General features: G+C 40.6%; 1 long non-coding RNA gene across 1 annotated transcript in view; it reads left to right on the top strand.

Moving 5' to 3' along the window:
• The window catches only part of LOC122548240, a 20,945-nt gene that overhangs the window by 10,065 nt on the left and 5,219 nt on the right, over positions 1-5,661 (top strand). The window contains exon 3 of the long non-coding RNA XR_006311196.1: positions 1,796-1,877. This is a non-coding gene — a long non-coding RNA (uncharacterized LOC122548240). The remainder of the gene's footprint in view (positions 1-1,795; positions 1,878-5,661) is intronic.

Genomic DNA, 5,661 nt, shown 5'->3' with positions numbered 1-5,661 from the left:
CAATCCATCACTGAAAGCAGCCTTCCATCCAAAGGCTCCATTTATACTTCCTCCTGTGTTGGAAAAGCAACCAACATAATCAAAGACCCATCTGACCCTGGTTCTACGCTCCTCCACCCTAGTCTGTCAGGGAGAAAATACAGAAGTTTGAATATACCATCCAGCAGATTCAAGAACTGATTCTGTGCTTTTATTAGACTTTTGAATGGACCTTTCAAATTTTAATGTTATTCTCTCTCTCTGCACCTTCTCTGCACCATTAACACTGTATTCCAGATTCTGTTCTATTGCCCTAATGCACTTTTAATGATATGATCTGCCTGTCAGGCACTCAAAATAATACTTTTCATTGTATCTCTGTACATGTGACAATAATAAATCAGATCAAATCAAGTGGATACCTACACTCACATGTCGCAGAATCTGAGAGGTACAGGTTGATAGCTACAGTAACACAACCTGACAGGAAAAGATGAATAAATACATTCAAACCCTGACATTACAACACCTGACAGGAAGGATTGATAATTAAACTCTCTTATTCACAAAGCAGAAATTGATAGTGACAGATGAAAGCTCAGCTCACACATTCACAGAGCATAAACTGGCAGGGATTGACAATTACACAGACATATTCACCAAGTAGAAACTGACAGCTGTAGATTGATAACTATATTTAAGTATTCATATAGCAGAGTCTGAAAGGTCCAGATTGGCAATTACACAGGTAGAAATTGACAGGTAGAGAATGATAACTGTACTATTCACATACTGACAGGGAAGAATCTGACGGGGACAGATTGGTATGGACTCTCAAATTGACGTAGGAGAAACAGATTGACAATGACACTCTGGTGTCAAATAGCAAAACCTGACAGGTACTGTTTGATAATTGCACTGAGAAATTGATTATAGCTAAAACTGACAGGTAGAGACCAATATCTACATTCACACAGAAGATACTGACAGGTACAAATTGATGACTGCATTTAATATTCATACAGCAGAAACTGGCAGGGAGATACTGAGAATGACACACCCGTTCTCAAAGCTGAAACTGACAGGTTCAGGTTGATAAATACACTTGTCAGATACACAGCAGAAACTGTTAGGGAAAGATTGTTAAGTAAATTCACACATTCACAACAGCAGAAACTGACAGGTATATATTGATAACTAAACTCACACATCCCCATCAGTGAAGCACATAGGGACTGATCCTATTTATTTAAAATGTATTTATCACTCAGTCACTGCCAGTTTCTACTATGTGGATATGAGTTCAGTTATCAATCTATACCTGTCAGTTTATACTACGTGAATGTAGTTATCAATCTGTCCCTGTCACTCTCTAGTAAATACATTTTGGATATTGCGGAGAGTGACAGGGACAGATTGATAACTATATTAACTCTTACATTTGCACGGCCTATACTGACAGGTACAGGTTGACCGGCATACTCCCACATTCACCTCGCAGGAACTGACAGGTATGGATTGATTAGGAAACTCTCAGATCCTGATACAAACTTGTATTGGGTAGCCCCATTGTAGAGCTGTAGAGGTGTTGGTTAGTATCTGGTTCTCAGTGAATTGGTGTAGATTTCTTTTGTTACAATCACCAGACAAAGAGCAACTCAGGCCAAGAATGGAGTCAGACTTGTAGTTCTGTTTGAAATGCTGGCCGAAACGAAACACAGCCTCATGATTATAAAATGAATATTACATTGAAAGGTTTGATACTGTCAAACTCACTTCATGTTGATTTACGGGGATGTCTCTTCTCTTCCTCCAGACAATTACACGAAGGAGCAAGACAATGTAACATTCTCTGGTTACAAAACCAAGTGTGATCAGTTCCTTCTAACAAACAGCAGGTATGTTATCGCTGTCAGACTGAAAAACATACTTCCATAGTCACAAAGCAGTTGAATTAGACACACATGGAGCTCAATTTCTAGAGAGAAGTTTTCACAAGAATAGTCAAATACCACCAAGCAATTATAACTTTTTTTATCCCTCTCCGTTCTCAATTCACATTTCCTGATTTCCAATAAATGTTATCATTCACAGCCATTGAGTCATCGAGATGTACAGCACTGAAGCAGACTCTTTGGTCCTACTCATCCATGCCAACCAGATGTCAGAAACTAATCTAGTCCCATTTGCCAGCATTTGACCCATATCCCTTTGAACCCTTCCTATTCATGTACCCATCCAGATGCCTTTTAAATGTTGTAATTGTACCACCCTCCTCCACTTTCTCTGGCAGCTCATTCCTTACTCGTACCATCTTATGCGTGAAAAAATTGCGCTTAGGTCCATTTTAAATTTTTCCTTGTTTACCTTAAACCTATGCCTCGAGTTTTGTAGTCCCCCCACCTCAGGGAAGAGACATTGTCCCTCATGACTTCATAAACCTCTATATGGTCAGCCCAAGCTTATTCGGCCTCTCTCTATAGCTCAAATCCTCCAACCCTGACAAATTCCTTGTAAATCTTTTCTGAACCCTTCAACATTTCACAATATCCTTCCAATACGAAGGAGACCAGTATTGCATGCAGTATTCCAAAACTGGCCTCACCAATGACCTGCACAGCCACAACATGACCTCCCAACTCCTATACTCGATGCACTGACCAATGAAGAAAACATCCTATTTACTTGCGACTCCACTTTCAAGGAGCTATGAACCTGCATTCCAAGGTCTCTTTGATCAGCAACACTACCTACGGTCCTACCATTAAATGTACAAGTCCTGCCCTGATTTGCCTTTTAAAAATGTAGCAACCCAGATTTATCTGAATAAAACTCCATCTGCCACTCCTCAGCCCATTGGCCCATCTGATGAAGACCCTGTTTTACTTTGAAGGAACCTTCTTTGCTGTTTAATTTTGGTGTCATCTGCAAACTTATTAACTATACCTGCTGTGTTCAAATCCAAATCATTCCCATAAATGATGAAAAGCAGTGGATCCAACACTGATACTGGTGGCACACCACTGGTCACAGGCCTCCAGTCTGAAAGGCATCTCTCCATCACCACCACCCCCATCTTCTACCATCGAGCAAGTTCTGCATCCAATTGGCTACCTACCTTGTATTCCATGAGATCTAACCTTGCTAACCAATCTCCCATGAAGAACCTCGTTAAACGCCTTACTGAAGGCCATATAGATCACATCCACCACTCTGACCTCATCAATCCTCTTTGTTACTTCTTCAAAGCAACTCATTCAAATTCACAACACATGCTTTCCCATGCACAAAGCCATGCTGACTATCCCTATTCAGTCCTTGCCTTACCAAATTCTGTCTCTCAGGATTCCCTCCAACATCTTGCCCACCACTGACATCAGACTCACAGGTCTATAGTTCCCTGGCTTTTCCTTACCATCTTTCTTAAATAGTGGCACCACGTTCACAATCTTCCAGTCATCCAGCACCTCACCTGCGACTATCAATGATAAAAAATAACTCAGCAAGGTGCCCAACAATCACTTCCCTACCTTCCCACAGTGTTCGAGGGTGCACCTGATCCGGTCTTGGGCATTTATCACTTTTATACATTTCAAGACATCCAGCACTTTCTCTTCTGTAATATGGACATTTTTCAAGATGTCGCTATCTATTTTCCCACATTCTATTATCTTCCATGTCCTCCTTCACAGTGAACACTGATGCAAAATACTCATTTTGTATCTTCCCCATATCCCACGGCTCCACGCATCAGGTGCCTTGCTGATCTTTGAGAGGCCCTATTCTCTTCCTAGTTACTGTTTTGTTAATCTATTTCTAAAAACTCTTTGCATTCTCCTTACTTCTATTTGCCAAAGCTATCTCATGTCCCCTTTTTGCCCTCAAGATTTCTCTCTTAAGGATACTCCTATGACCTTTTTACTCTAAGGATTCACTCAATTTCTTCTGTCTATACCTAACATATGCTTCATTTTTTCTTAACCAAAACCTCAATTTCTCTCGTCATCCCAGATGCCTGCCACGTACCAGCCTTTCCTTTCACCCAAACGGGAATATTCTAACTCTGGACTCTTATTATCCCATTTTGAAGGCTTCCCATTTCCCAGCCTTCACTTTACCTCCAAACATCTGCCCCCAATCAGCTTTTGAAAGTTCTTGCCTAATGCTGACAAAATTAGCCTTTCTCCAATTTTGAAGTTCAGCTTTTAGATCCGGTCTATCCTTTTCCATCGCTATTTAAAAACAAACAGATTTATGGTTGCTGGCTCCAAACTGCTCCCCGACTGACACCTCAGTCACCTACCCTGCCTTATTTCCCAGGACTAGGTCAAATTTTGCATCTTCTCTAGCAGGAACATACACATACTAAATCAGAAACTTTCCTTGCACACACTTGGTAAATTCCTCTCTTTTTAAACCCTTAACACTACACCAGTCCCTGTCGACATTTGTAATGTTAAAATCCCCTACCATATCCACCATATTATTCTCACAGAGAACTGAAATCTCCTTACAAATTTGTTTATGAATTTCTTGCTGACTATTAGGGAGTCTATAATACCATCCCAATACAATGACCATCCCTGTATTATTTCTCAGTACCATCCAGATAACTTCCTGGATATATTCCCAGGAATACCGTCTCTAAGTACAGTAGTAATGCTATCCCTTCTCAAAACTGCCACTCCCCTCCTTTCTTGCCCCCACTTTCTAAGCTTCCTGTAGCATTTGTATTCTGGAACATGAAGCTCCTTCTCTCGGAGCATTTACATGTTGATGAAGAAATTTTTTCAAATTTTAGAAGTCTCTTCTCCATCCAAGCCTTTAACACAATGATACTTCCAGACAATGTTTGTAAAAATCTACTATTACAGCCTTTATATTCTTACATATATCTGAAATCTGTGTATATTTGTTCCTCAGTTTCCTTCTGACTGTTGGGGGGCCTATAGTACAGTCCCATCATGGTGATTATCCCTTTCTTATTTTAACCCAGATATTTTTACTGGATGATCGTTTTCAGAAATATTTTCTCTAGTTAGAGCAGCAATGTTTTCCTTAATCAAAAACACCACTCCGCCTTCTCTTTTACTTGCCTTTCTATTCTTCCTATATCCCCCTCATACTTCTATAATCTATTGAATACAGACCCAGAGTTATCCTCCGTTGCTGTTTTTCTCACAAGTCCTTCATCCTTGGGTCATTCTTGTAAATGTACTCTGGGCTCCCTCCAACACAAGCACATCCTTCCTGAGATAATGGGCCCAAAGCTGCTCACAATATTCCAAATGCAGTGTGACCAGAGCTAATAGAGCCTCAGCAGTACATCTCTGCTCTTGTATTGTACCCTCCTTGAAATAAGTGTTAAAATGGCATTTGCCTTCCAAACTGCCAACTGAACCTGCCAGTTAACCTTAAGAGAATTCCTGAACTAAGACTCCCAAGGTCCCTTGCCTTTGAGATTTCTGAAGACTTTTCCTGTTCAGAAAATTATTAACATCTTTATTCCTTCTACCAGAGTGCATAACCTCACAATTTCCTACATTGTATTCCATCTGTCACTTCTTTGTCCACTCTTGCAGCCTGTCCAAATCCTTCTACACCCTCCGCACCTCCTCAGCACTACCTGCCCCTCCACCGACATCTATCCCATGTGCAAATGTGGTAAGAATACCCTTAGTT

The sequence above is a fragment of the Chiloscyllium plagiosum genome, unplaced genomic scaffold, assembly GCF_004010195.1.
Source record: "Chiloscyllium plagiosum isolate BGI_BamShark_2017 unplaced genomic scaffold, ASM401019v2 scaf_9200, whole genome shotgun sequence".
NCBI classification, from domain to species: domain Eukaryota; kingdom Metazoa; phylum Chordata; class Chondrichthyes; order Orectolobiformes; family Hemiscylliidae; genus Chiloscyllium; species Chiloscyllium plagiosum.
Note: the sequence above shows the minus strand (reverse complement) of the source record. Positions and strands in the feature narration are given on the sequence as shown.